We start from the raw sequence: 13,704 nt of genomic DNA, 5'->3' as shown, positions 1-13,704 counted from the left end.
TTTCCCCTTTCCAGCTGTGAGTGAGTCAGATCTCTCTCCAGATTTGAGTCTGCCTTTCACCTTTCCAGTTGTGAGTGAGTCAGATCTCTCCTGGAGATCTCTCTCCAGATTTGAGTCTGCCTTTCCCCTGTCCAGTTGTGAGTGAGTCAGATCTCTCTCCAGATTTGAGTCTGTCTTTCCCCGGCCCAGTTGTGAGTGAGTCAGATCTCTCCTGGAGATCTCTCTCCAGATTTGAGTCTGCCTTTCCCCTGTCCAGTTGTGAGTGGGTCAGATCTCTCTCCTGACGTGTGTGTGCCTTTCCCCTTTCCAGCTGTGAGTGGGTCAGATCTCTCTCCAGATTGGAGTCTGCCTTTCCCCTGTCCAGTTGTGAGTGGGTCAGATCGCTCTACAGATTGGAGTATGCCTTTCCCCTGTCCACATATGAATGGTCTGTTCAGATTCCAGTTTGAGGGAGCTTTTCACCTGTCCAGTTGTAAATGTGTGAATGGGTCAGTCCCCTCTCCAGATTTGAACGTGCTTTTCACCTGTCCAGTTGTGAATGTGTGAATGGGTCAGTCCCCTCTCCAGATTTGAACATGCCTTTCACCTGTCCAGTTGTGAATGTGTGAATGGATCAGTCCCCTCTCCAGATTTGAACGTGCCTTTCACCTGGCCAGGTGTAATTGGGTCAGTTCCCACTCCAGATCAGTGTGTGGTTCACCGCCAAGTTGAAAATGAGTCAGTTCCCTCTCCAGATTTGAATGTGTCTTTCCCTGTTCAGTACGTGATTGAGTTACTGCCTTCTCCAGATTGAAGTGTGCCTTTCCCCTCTCCTGTTGTGAATGGGTCAGTTCCCTCCTCCAGATTTGAGTGTCTTTCCCCTATCCTATTGTGAATTGGTCAGTTACCTCTCTAGATTTGAGTGTGTTTTTTTCCCTGTCCAGTTGTGGTTGGGTCAGTTCCCATGGCAGTTTGGAGTGTGTCTTTCCACTGACCTGTTGCGAATGAGTCCATTCCCTCTCCAGATTCAAGTGTATATTTCCACTGTCCAGTTGTAAATGTGTCAGTTCCTTCCCCAAATTTGAAATGAAATTAAATGAAATGAAAATCACTTATTGTCACAAGTAGGCTTCAAATTAATTTACTGTGAAAAGCCCCAAGTTGCCACATTCTGGCGCCTGTTCGGAGAAGCTGCTATGGAAAGTCCCACTCTCCCCGAGTGTGTCTTTCCCTTGTCCAGTTGTGAATTGACGTTTCCCTCTCCAAATTCGTATGTGCCTTTCCCCTGTCCAGTTGTGAACGGGGCAGTTTCCTCTCTAGATTTGAGTGTCCCTGTTTACTGTCCAGTTATGAATGTGTCAGTTCCTTGGCCACATTTGAGTGTGTCTTTCATTTATACAACTGTGAATGGTCAGTTCTCCCTTCCAGTTTGCCTGTCCCCTATCCAGATATGAATAGTCTGTTCCCCTTCCAGTTTGAGAGAGTTTTTCCCCAGTGCAGTTGTCAATGGGTCAGTTCCCGCTTCATATTTTAATGTGCCTTTCCTCTGTCTAGTTGCTAATGGGTCAGTTTTCTCTCCAGATTTGAGTGTGTCTTTCCCGTGACAACTTCTGTATGGGTCAGTTCTCTGTCGCGATTTGATTGTGTCTTTCCATTGTACCTTAGTGAATGAATCTGTCCCCTCTCCAGATACGAGTGTGCCTTTTCACTGTCCAGTTGGGCAAGATGTTTTCCCTGTCCAGACTTGAGTGTGTTTGATCCCTGTCCAGTTCTGAATGTGTCAGTTCCATGTCCAGATTTGAGTGTGTCTTTCCCCTGACCAGTTGTGGATGGATCAGTACCTTAAACAGCTTTGATTGTGCTGTTTATTTTGTCTAGAAAGTGAATGGACAATTCCCTTTCCAGATTTGATTGATTTCTCCGTCCAGTTGTGAATGGACCAGTTCCCTGTCGAGATGAGTGTGTATTTCCATTGTCCCTTTCTGAATGAGTCTGTTCCCTTTCCACTGCCCAGTTATGAATGTGTCATTTCCTATTTCAAATTTGAGTGTGTCTTTCCCTTGTCCAGTTGTGAATGAGTTAGTTCCCCATCCAGATTTGAGTCAGTTTTACGCCTCTGCAGTTGGGAATGGGTCATTTCCCTGTCGGGATTTGAGTTGTCTTTCCACTGTCCTGTTGTGAATTAGTTTATTCCATCTCCAGATTGGAGTGTGCCTTCCACTGTCCTGTGGAATGAGTCTGTTCCCTCTCCAGATTGGAGTGTGCCTTCCCACTGTCCTGTTGTGAATGAGGCCATTCCATCTCCAGATTGGAGTGTGCCTTCCCACTGTCCAGTTACTATTGAGTTAGTTCCCCTTCCAGATTTGAGTCTGTTTTACTCCTCTCCAGATGTATATGGGTCAGCTCCCTGTCGAGATTGCAGTGTGCCTTTCTACTGTCCTGTTTTGAATGAGCCATTTCCCTCTTCCAGATTTGAGTTTGCCTTTCCCCTGTCCAGAGATGAATGGTCAGTTCCCCATCCATTTTGAGAGAGTTTTTTCCCTGTCCAGTTGTGAATGGGTTAGATCCCACTCCATATTTAAATGTGCGCTTCCCCTGTCCAGTTGTGAATGGGGACAGTTAGATCTCTAGACTGAATGGTATTTTCCCCTGTCCAGTTGTGGTTGGGTCTGTTTCCTTGGCAGATTTGAGTGTGACTTTCCCCTGTCCAGCAGTGAATGGGTCTGTTCCCATTCCAGATGTGAGTGCGTCTTCCACCTGCCGAGTGGTGGAAGGGTCAGTTCCCTCTCCAGCTTTGAGTGTATTTCCCCTGTCTAGTTGTGAGTGGGTCAGTTCCCCTGTCCAGAATTGAGTGTGTCTGTCTCCTGATCAATTATGAATGGGTCATGTACAGTTGTTAATGGGTTGTGTCTCTCGTCCAGATTGAGTGTGCCTATCGCATGTCCACTTGTGGTGAGGTCAGTTCCCTGCCCAGATGGTGTTTGCCTTTCCACTGTTCAGTTGTGAAAGTTTACTTCCCTGTGTGGATTTGAGTGTGTTCTTTCCCTGTCCAGTTATGAATAGTCAGTTCCTGTGGAGTTTGCACATTCTCCCTGTGTTTGTGTGGGTTTCGTCCCCACAACCCACAAATGTGCAAGCTGGGTGGATTGGCCATGCTAAACTGCCCGTCAATGAGAAAAAATGAATTGGGTACTCTAACTTTAAAAAAAAACCCCAAAACAAAGAATAGTCAGTTCCCTGTCCTGCTTGTGAGATTCTTTCCCCCACCCAGTTGTGAATGGGTCAGATTCCTCCCCAGATGTAAGTGTGCTTTTACTCTGTCCATTTGTGAATGGTCTGTTCCCTCTCCAAATTTGAGTGTGTCTTTCCCATGTCCAGCGTTGAATAGGTCAGCTCCCTGACGAGATTGCAGTGTGTTATTTCCCTGTCCAGATATGGTTTGTTCCCTTTCCAGTTTGAGAGAGTATTTCCCCTGTCCAGTTGTGAATGGGCCAGTTGCCTCTCCAGATTTGCAGATTTCAGTGTGTACTTCCACTGTCCAGATATGAATTGTCAGTTCCCCATCCACTTTGAGGGAGTTTTTCCCCTGTTCAAGTTGTGAATGGGTCATTTGCCTCTCTAGATTTGAGTGTGTCTTTCCCCTATTCAATTGTGAGGTAGACTTTCCCTATCCTGTTGTGAATGTGTCAGTTCTCTCCTCCAGATTTGCATGTGTCTGTCCACTATCCTGTTGTGCACGGATCAGTTGCCTCTCCAGAGTTGGATATTTCTAACCCTGTCCATTTGGGGTTGGGTCAGTTCCCTTGACAGTTTTGAGTGTGTCTTTCCCCTGTCCAGTTGCGAATGGGTCAGTTCCCTGTCGAGATTTGAGTGTGTCTTTCCACTGTGCTGTTGTGAATGAGCCCATTCCCACTCCAGATTCAAGTGTGTATTTCCACAGTCCAGTTGTGAACGTGGCAACTTCCTCTCCAGATTTGAGAGAGCATTACCACTGTCCAGTGATGAATGAGTTAGTTCCCTGACCATATTTGAGTTAGATTTACTCCTCTCTAGTTGTGAATGGGTCAGTTCTCTGCCGGGATTTGAGTGTGTCTTTCCCACTGTCCTGTTGTGAATGAGTCTGTTCCCTCTCCAGATTGGAGTGTGTATTTCCCACTGTCCTGTTTTGAATGAGTCTGTTCCCGCTCCAGATTGGAGTGTCCCTTCCCACTGTCCTGTTGTGAATAGAACATAGAACATAGAACATAGAACGATACAGCGCAGTACAGGCCCTTCGGCCCTCGATGTTGCACCGACATGGAAAAAATCTAAAGGCCATCTAACCTACACTTTGCCCTTATCATCCATATGCTTATCCAATAAATTTTTAAATGCCCTCAATGTTGGCATGTTCACTACTGTTGCAGGTAGGGCATTCCACGGCCTCACCACTCTTTGCGTAAAAAACCCACCTCTGACCTCTGTCCTATATCTATTACCCCTCAATTTAAGGCTATGTCCCCTCGTGCTAGCCACCTCCATCCGCAGGAGAAGGCTCTCACTGTCCACCCTATCTAACCCTCTGATCATTTTGTATGCCTCTATTAAGTCACCTCTTAACCTTCTTCTCTCTAACGAAAACAACCTCAAGTCCATCAGCCTTTCCTCATAAGATTTTCCCTCCATACCAGGCAACATCCTGGTAAATCTCCTCTGCACCCGTTCCAAAGCTTCCACGTCCTTCCTATAATGAGGCGACCAGAACTGTACGCAATACTCCAAATGCGGCCGTACTAGAGTTTTGTACAACTGCAACATGACCTCATGGCTCCGGAACTCAATCCCTCTACCAATAAAGGCCAACACACCATAGGCCTTCTTCACAACCCTATCAACCTGGGTGGCAACTTTCAGGGATCTATGTACATGGACACCGAGATCCCTCTGCTCATCCACACTACCAAGAATTTTACCATTAGCCAAATATTCCGCATTTCTGTTATTCTTTCCAAAGTGAATCACCTCACACTTCTCCACATTAAACTCCATTTGCCACCTCTCAGCCCAGCTCTGCAGCTTATCTATGTCCCTCTGTAACCTGCAACATCCTTCCGCACTGTCTACAACTCCACCGACTTTAGTGTCGTCTGCAAATTTACTCACCCATCCTTCTGCGCCCTCCTCTAGGTCATTTATAAAAATGACAAACAGCAACGGCCCCAGAACAGATCCTTGTGGTACGCCACTCGTAACTGAACTCCATTCTGAACATTTCCCATCAACTACCACTCTCTGTCTTCTTTCAACTAGCCAATTTCTGATCCACATCTCTAAATCACCCTCAATCCCCAGCCTCCGTATTTTCTGCAATAGACGACCGTGGGGAACCTTATCAAACGCTTTACTGAAATCCATATACACCACATCAACTGCTCTACCCTCGTCTACCTGTTCAGTCACCTTCTCAAAGAACTCGATAAGGTTTGTGAGGCATGACCTACCCTTCACAAAACCATGCTGACTGTCCCTAATCATATTATTCCTATCTAGATGATTATAAATCGTATCTTTTATAATCCTCTCCAAGACTTTACCCACCACAGACGTTAGGCTCACCGGCCTATAGTTACCGGGGTTATCTCTACTCCCCTTCTTGAACAAAGGGACCACATTTGCTATCCTCCAGTCCTCTGGCACTATTCCTGTAGCCAATGATGACCTAAAAATCAAAGCCAAAGGCTCAGCAATCTCTTCCCTGGCTTCCCAGAGAATCCTAGGATAAATCCCATCCGGCCCCGGGGACTTATCTATTTTCACCTTGTCCAGAATTGCCAACACTTCTTCCCTACGCACCTCAATGCCATCTATTCTAATAGCCTGGGTCTCAGCATTCTCCTCCACAATATTATCTTTTTCTTGAGTGAATACTGACGAAAAGTATTCATTTAGTATCTCGCTTATCTCCTCAGCCTCCACACACAACTTCCCACCACTGTCCTTGACTGGCCCTACTCTTACCCTAGTCATTCTTTTATTCCTGACATACCTATAGAAAGCTTTTGGGTTTTCCTTGATCCTACCTGCCAAAGACTTCTCATGTCCCCTCCTTGCTCGTCTCAGCTCTCTCTTTAGATCCTTCCTCGCTTCCTTGTAAATATCAAGCGCCCCAACTGAAACTTCACGCCTCATCTTCACATAGGCCTCCTTCTTCCTCTTATCAAGAGATTCCACTTCTTTGGTAAACCACGGTTCCCTCGCTCGACCCCTTCCTCCCTGCCTGACTGGTACGTACTTATCAAGAACATGCAATAGCTGTTCCTTGAACAAGCTCCACATATCCAGTGTGCCCAACCCTTGCAGCCTACTTCTCCAACCAACACATCCTAAGTCATGTCTAATGGCATCATAATTGCCCTTCCCCCAGCTATAACTCTTGCCCTGCGGGGTATACTTATCCCTTTCCATCACTAACGTAAAGGTCACCGAATTGTGGTCACTGTTTCCAAAGTGCTCACCTACCTCCAGATCTAACACCTGGCCTGGTTCATTACCCAAAACCAAATCCAATGTGGCCTCGCCTCTTGTTGGCCTGTCAACATATTGTGTCAGGAAACCCTCCTGCACACATTGTACAAAGAATGACCCATCTAATGTACTCGAACTATATCTTTTCCAGTCAATATTTGGAAAGTTAAAGTCTCCCATAACAACTACCCTGTTACTTTCGCTCTTTTCCAGAATCATCTTCGCCATCCTTTCCTCTACATCCCTAGAACTATTAGGTGGCCTATAGAAAACTCCCAACAGGGTGACCTCTCCTTTCCTGTTTCTAACCTCAGCCCATACTACCTCAGAAGAAGAGTCCCCATCTAGCATCCTTTCCGCCACCGTAATACTGTCCTTGACTAGCAGCGCCACACCTCCCCCTCTTTTGCCCCCTTCTCTGAGCTTACTAAAACACCTAAACCCCGGAACCTGCAACAACCATTCCTGTCCCTGCTCTATCCATGTCTCTGAAATGGCCACAACATCGAAGTCCCAGGTACCAACCCATGCTGCCAGTTCCCCTACCTTATTTCGTATACTCCTGGCATTGAAGTAGACACACTTCAAACCACCTACCTGAACACTGGCACCCTCCTGCGAAGTCAAATCTGTGCTCCTGACCTCTATACTCTCAATCTCCCGTACCCTAAAACTACAATCCAGGTTCCCATGCCCCTGCTGAATTAGTTTAAACCCCCCCAAAGAGCACTAACAAATCTCCCCCCCAGGATATTGGTGCCCCTCAGGTTCAGATGTAGACCATCCTGTCTATAGAGGTCCCACCTTCCCCAGAAAGAGCCCCAGTTATCCAGAAATCTGAATCCCTCCCACCTGCACCATCCCTGTAGCCACGTGTTTAATTGCTCTCTCTCCCTATTCCTCATCTCACTATCACGTGGCACGAGCAACAACCCAGAGATAACAACTCTGTTTGTTCTCGCTCTGAGCTTCCATCCTAGCTCCCTAAAGGCCTGCCTGACATCCTTGTCCCCTTTCCTACCTATGTCGTTAGTGCCAATGTGGACTACGACTTGGGGCTGCTCCCCCTCCCCCTTAAGGACCCGGAAAACACGATCCGAGACATCACGTACCCTTGCACCTGGGAGGCAACATACCAAACGTGAGTCTCTCTCGCTCCCACAAAATCTCCTATCTGTGCCCCTGACTATTGAGTCCCCAATTACTAATGTTCTACTCCTTTCCCCCCTTCCCTTCTGAGCAACAGGGACAGACTCCGTGCCAGAGGTCCGTACCCCATGGCTTACCCCTGGTAAGTCGTCCCCCCCACAAGTATCCAAAACGGTATACTTGTTACTCAGGGGAACGACCGCAGGGGGTCCCTGCACTGACTGCTTCTTCCCAGTCCCTCTTACAGTTACCCATCTATCTCCAGTCTTTGGTGTAACTACTTCCCTGAAGCTCCTATCTATGACCTCCTCTGCCTCCCGAATGATCCGAAGTTCATCCAGCTCAAGCTCCAGGTCCCTAACACGGTTTTTGAGGAGCTGGAGTTGGGTGCACTTCCCACAGATGAAATCAGCAGGGACACTGACGGCGTCCCTCACCTCAAACATTCTGCAGGAGGAGCATTGTACTGCCTTCCCTGACATCACCTCAGGATTTAAAAAAAAACAAGAAAAAGAAAAAGAAAGGAAGAGCTTACCTGATATTACCTCAAACCCTGCTCCCGCTCAAAGGTAAGCAAATTTAAAGGCACTCACTCACCTTCACGACAGGCCCCTGCTCCCGCTTCCCAACCACCGTGGGGTGGGGGGGTTGGTTAGAGGAGGAGGTAGGGTGGGAAACACTCACGAAGTGTTTCGGGTTTAACTGTCACTTGCCAACAGCCTCTCCACAAACCACCTTCAACTTAGGCTGACCGCACTGCACGTATGCAAATTTCCCCAGAACAGCTGATCAGTAGCTCTGCTCTGCTGCCCTCTGCTGAATGAGTCTGTTCCCTCTCCAGATTGGAGTGTGTATTTCCCACTGTCCTGTTGTGAATGAGTCTGTTCCCTCTCCAGATTGGAGTGTGCCTTTCCATTGTACAGTTGTGAATGGGTTGTTTCCTTCTTTCATATTGGACTTTGCCTATCCACTGTCCAGAGGTCTGTTCCCTATCCATTTTGAGAGTACTTTCCCAGTCCAGTTGTGAATGGGTCAGTTCTCTCTCCAGATTTGAGTGTGTCTTTCCCCTCTCCAGTGTGAATGGGTCAGTTAACTCTCGAGATTTGAATGTTTTTGAGTCTGTTCCCTCTCCAGATTTGAGTTGTCTTTCCCATGTCCAGGTTTGATTCAGGCAGTTCACTGTCGAGATTTGACTGTGTCTTTCCTGTCCAGGTATGAATGTTCTGTTCCCTTTCCAGTATGAGGACGTATTTCCCCTGTCCAGTTGTGAATGGGTCAGCTCCCTGTTCAGTTTGATGGATTATTTCCCCGACCCAGTTGTGAATGGGTCTGATCATCCCCAGATGTGAGTGTGCATTTCCCCTGTCCAGTTATCAATGGGCCGTTCCCTCCCCAGATGTGAGTCGGCATTTCCTCTGTCCAGTTATCAATGGGCCGTTCCCTTTCCAGATTTGAGTGGGCCTTCCCACTGTCCAGTTATCAATGGGCCGTTCCCTCTCCAGATTTGAGTGTGCCTTTCCATTGTTCGCTTGCGGGAATTTTTCCCCGATCCTGTTGTGAATGGGTCAGATCACTCTTCCAGATTTGAGTGTGTCTTTCCACTGTCCAGTGACGAATGATTCAGTTCCCCTTCCAGATTTGAGTCTGTTTTACTATTCTCCAGTTGTGAATGGGTCAGTTCCCTGTCCAGATTTCAGTGTGTCCACTGTCCCGTTGTGAATGAGTCGTTTCCCTCTTCCAGATTTGAGTTTGCCCATCCACTGTTGAGAGTTGAATCGTCTGTTCCCCGTCGAGTTTGAGAGAGTACTTCCCCTGTTGCATTGTGAATGGGTCAGTTCCCTGTACATATTTGAATGTGTCTTTCCCCTGTCCAGTTGTGAATGGGTCAGTTTCCTTTCCAGATTTGAGTCTGCCTTTGCACAGTCCAGTTGTGAATGGGTCAGATCGCTGTCAAAATTTGAGTGTGTCTTTCCACTGAAATGTTGTTAATGAGTCTGTTCCCTCTCAAGATTAGTTTGTGACTTTGCACTGTCCAGTTGTGAAAGTTTACTTCCTTGTCCAGATTTTAATGTTCTTTTTCCATGTCCAGTTCTGAATGTGCCAGTTCCCCGGCAAATTCAAGTGTGTCTTTCCTCTGTTCAGTTGTGAATGGATGAGCTCCGTCTCCAGATTTGAGTGTGTCTTTCCCCTGTCCAGTTGGAAATGGATCAGCTCCGTCTCCAGATTTGAGTGTGTCTTTCCCCTGTCCAGTTGTGAATGGGTCAGTTCCCTCTCCAGATTTGAGTGTGTCTTTCCCATGTCCAGTTGTGAATGGGTCAGCTCCGTCTCCAGATTTGAGTGTGTCTTTCCCATGTCCAGTTGTGAATGGATCAGCTCCATCTCCAGATTTGTGTGTGTCTTTCCCATATCCAGTTGTGAATGAGTAAATTCCCTCGTCCACATCTGAATGTGACTTTCCCATGTTCAGCTGTGACTGGTCAGTTCCATTTCCAGATTAATGGAGTTTTTCACCTATCCAATTGTGAATGGGTCAGTTCCCACTCCAGCTTTGAGTGTGTCATTCCACTGTCCAGTTGTGGATTGATTTGTATCCTAAACAGCTTGGATTGTGATTTTCTTTTGTCCAGAAATGAATGGTCATTTCCCTTTCCAGATTTGAGTAGTTTCTCCGTCTAGTTGTGAATGAATCCATGTCGGGATGTGAGTGTGTCTTTCAATCGTCCCTTTGTGAATGAGTCAGTTCCCCATCCAGATTTGCAGATTTCAGTGTGTATTTCCACTGTCCAGATATGAATGGTCAGTTCCCCATCCACTTTGTGGGAGTTTTCCCCCTGTTCAAGTTGTGAATGGGTCATTTGCCTCTCCAGATTTGAGTGTGTCTTCCCCCTATTCAATTGTGAGGTAGACTTTCCGTATCCTGTTGTGAATGGGTCAGTTCTCTCCTCCAGATTTGTATGTGCCTTTCCACTATCCTGTTGTGCACGGATCAGTTACCTCTCCAGAGTTGGATGTTTTTAACCCTGTCCATTTGTGGTTGGGTCAGTTCCCTTGACAGTTTTGAGTGTGTCTTTCCCCTGTCCAGTTGTGAATGGGTCAGTTCCCTCTTCCAGATTTGAGTGTATATTCCCACTGTCCAGTGAGGAACGAGTCAGTTCCCCTTCCAGATTTGAGTCTGTATTATTCCTCTCCAGTTGTGAATGTGTCAGCTCCCTGTCAAGATTGCAGTGTGCCTTTCAACTGTCGAGTTGTGAATGAGTCAGTTCCCTCTTCCAGATTTGAGTTTGCCTTTGCCCTGTCCAGAGATGAATGGTCAGTTCCACGTGCATTTTGAGAGAGTTTTTCCCCTGTCCAGTTGTGAATGGGTCAGATCCCACTCCATATTTAAATGTGCGCTTCCCCTATCCAGTTGCGAATGGGATAGTTAAATCGCTAGACTTGAATGTTATTTTCCCCTGTCCAGTTGAGTTTGGGTCAGTGTCCTTAGCAGATTTGGATGTGACTTTCCCCTGTCCAGTGGTGGATGGGCCTGTTCCCAGTCCAGATGTGAGTGTGTCTTTCACCTGTCCAGTGGTGGATGGGCCTGTTCCCAGCCCAGATGTGAGTGTGTCTTTCCCCTGCCCAGTGGTGGATGGGTCTGTTCCCAGTCCAGATGTGAGTGTGTCTTTCACCTGTCCAGTGGTGGATGGGTCTGTTCCGTCCAGATGTGAGTGTGTCTTTCACCTGTCCAGTGGTGGATGGGCCTGTTCCCAGTCCAGATGTGAGTGTGTCTTTCACCTGTCCAGTGGTGGATGGGCCTGTTCCCATTCCAGATGTGAGTGTGTCTTTCACCTGTCCAGTGGTGGAAGGGTCAGTTCCCTCTCCAGCTTTCGGGGTATTACCCCTGTCCAGTTGTGAGTGGGTCAGTTCCCTCTTCCAGAATTGAGTGTGTCTGTCTCCTGATCAATTATGAATGGGTCATGTACAGTTGTTAATGGGTTGTGTCTCTCGTCCAGATTGAGTGTGCCTATCGCATGTCCACTTGTGGTGAGGTCAGTTCCCTGCCCAGATGGTGTTTGCCTTTCCACTGTTCAGTTGTGAAAGTTTACTTCCCTGTGTGGATTTGAGTGTGTTCTTTCCCTGTCCAGTTATGAATAGTCAGTTCCTGTGGAGTTTGCACATTAGAACATAGAACATAGAACAGTACAGCACAGAACAGGCCCTTCGGCCCTCGATGTTGTGCCGAGCAATGATCACCCTACTCAAACCCACGTACCACCCTATACCCGTAACCCAACAACCCCCCCCCCTTAACCTTACTTTTTAGGACACTACGGGCAATTTAGCATGGCCAATCCACCTAATCCGCACATCTTTGGACTGTGGGAGGAAACCGGAGCACCCGGAAGAAACCCACGCACACACGGGGAGGACGTGCAGACTCCGCACAGACAGTGACCCAGCCGGGAATCGAACCTGGGACCCTGGAGCTGTGAAGAATTTATGCTGACCACCATGCTACCGTGCTGCCCGCAAACATTCTCCCCTTGTTTGTGTGGGTTTCGTCCCCACAACCCACAAAGGTGCAAGCTAGGTGGATTGGCCATGCTAAATTGCCCGTCAATGAGGAAAAATGAATTGGGTACTCTAAATTTAAAAAATAATAGAATAGTCAGTTCCCTGTCCAGTTTGAGGAATTCTTTCCCCCACCCAGTTGTGAATGGGTCAAATTTCTCCCTTCATCCTCTCTGTCTTTCTCCTCTCCCTCTCTCTAATCTCCCTCACCGCCCTCCTCCCAACACTCTTTCTGTACTTCGCTCTCTCTCTCTTTCCCTCTCCCCAGTACCCCAGTAGTTGGGAAGGAGAGAGAGAGAGAGAGGGTCAGGCACAGGAATCCAACAACCACAGCAAACTGAATTCAAATGCCCCCTGCGGATTTAATTTCACCCTCATATTTATGTCTCGGCCTAAAATACAGGCTTCATTCCAGCATTTACCTGCTTCAAGTTAAGGGACTTTTATTTCGAGCCATCGAGATTACTTCATAGTCGATGCGTTTGTTTTGAAAGTGACTCCACTATTTTAAAAATATTTTTTGAACAAATTTAGAATACCCAATTTATTTTTTCCAATTAAGAGGCAATTTAGCGTGGTAAATTCACCTGCCCTGCACATCTTTGGGTTGTGGGGGCGAAACCCACACAAACACGGGGACAATGGGTAAACTCCACACGGACAGTGACCTCGAGCCGGGATCGAACCTGGGACCTCGGTGCTGTGAAGCTGCAGCGTTAACTCACTGCGCCACCGTGCTGCCCTAAAGTGACCCCACTATTGTTAATTTTATGAATTCTGCTGGCAACTTGTGCACAGGGAGATCCCAAAAACACTTTCAAAATTGAGTTCAGAGTTTCTGATCTGAGATTTCCCTCTCTCTCTCTCTTTCTCTGTTTCTGCACCATTGTTGCATTGTGCACACTGACGGCAGTATTGATTGCACAGTAAGATCCCACAAGCAGCAGTGTGATCATGGCTGAATATCCCATCAGTCCCCTGTGAAAACGGTTCATCAACTCAGTCAGTCCCAAGACTTTAAGATTTGAGATCTTTGAACCCACTTTGCAGTCCATGTGCTATTTTATTTTTAAGAGTTGTGATCACAATTGCTTTGTGGGCAAAAGCCGCAGTCCTGTGCATGAACAGCAAGATCCCACAGCAGCAGCAATGTCAACCTAACCAGGTGGGGTGCTGTCTCCCCCCCCCCCACTCAATCCTGCTTCGAGCCCCATTCCCCCCTGGATCTAAACCCCTTCCTCCCCCATCATCCTGTGTGTGTGGATTGGACCAAGTCTGAAGAACTCCCTTCAATTCTCTGACAGCGTTAAACTGCCCCTCAAAACAAAGAAAAACCTTTTTAAAACAAAGTCCATTGGTACACAGAAAGATCCCAGAAGCTGCAGTCAGCAGTGTTGAGTGTCGTTTAAAATAGTTAACAGGTTATACGGAGAGTGACCGGGGCTCAGGCAATGAAATCCAACCCCCACCACCCCCCCCCCTCCCCTTTCGGGACACCCAGATTTAAAATAACCCCTGTTA

The sequence above is a fragment of the Scyliorhinus canicula genome, unplaced genomic scaffold (assembly GCF_902713615.1).
Source record: "Scyliorhinus canicula unplaced genomic scaffold, sScyCan1.1, whole genome shotgun sequence".
Lineage (NCBI taxonomy): Eukaryota > Metazoa > Chordata > Chondrichthyes > Carcharhiniformes > Scyliorhinidae > Scyliorhinus > Scyliorhinus canicula.
This window is presented reverse-complemented; position numbering follows the sequence as displayed.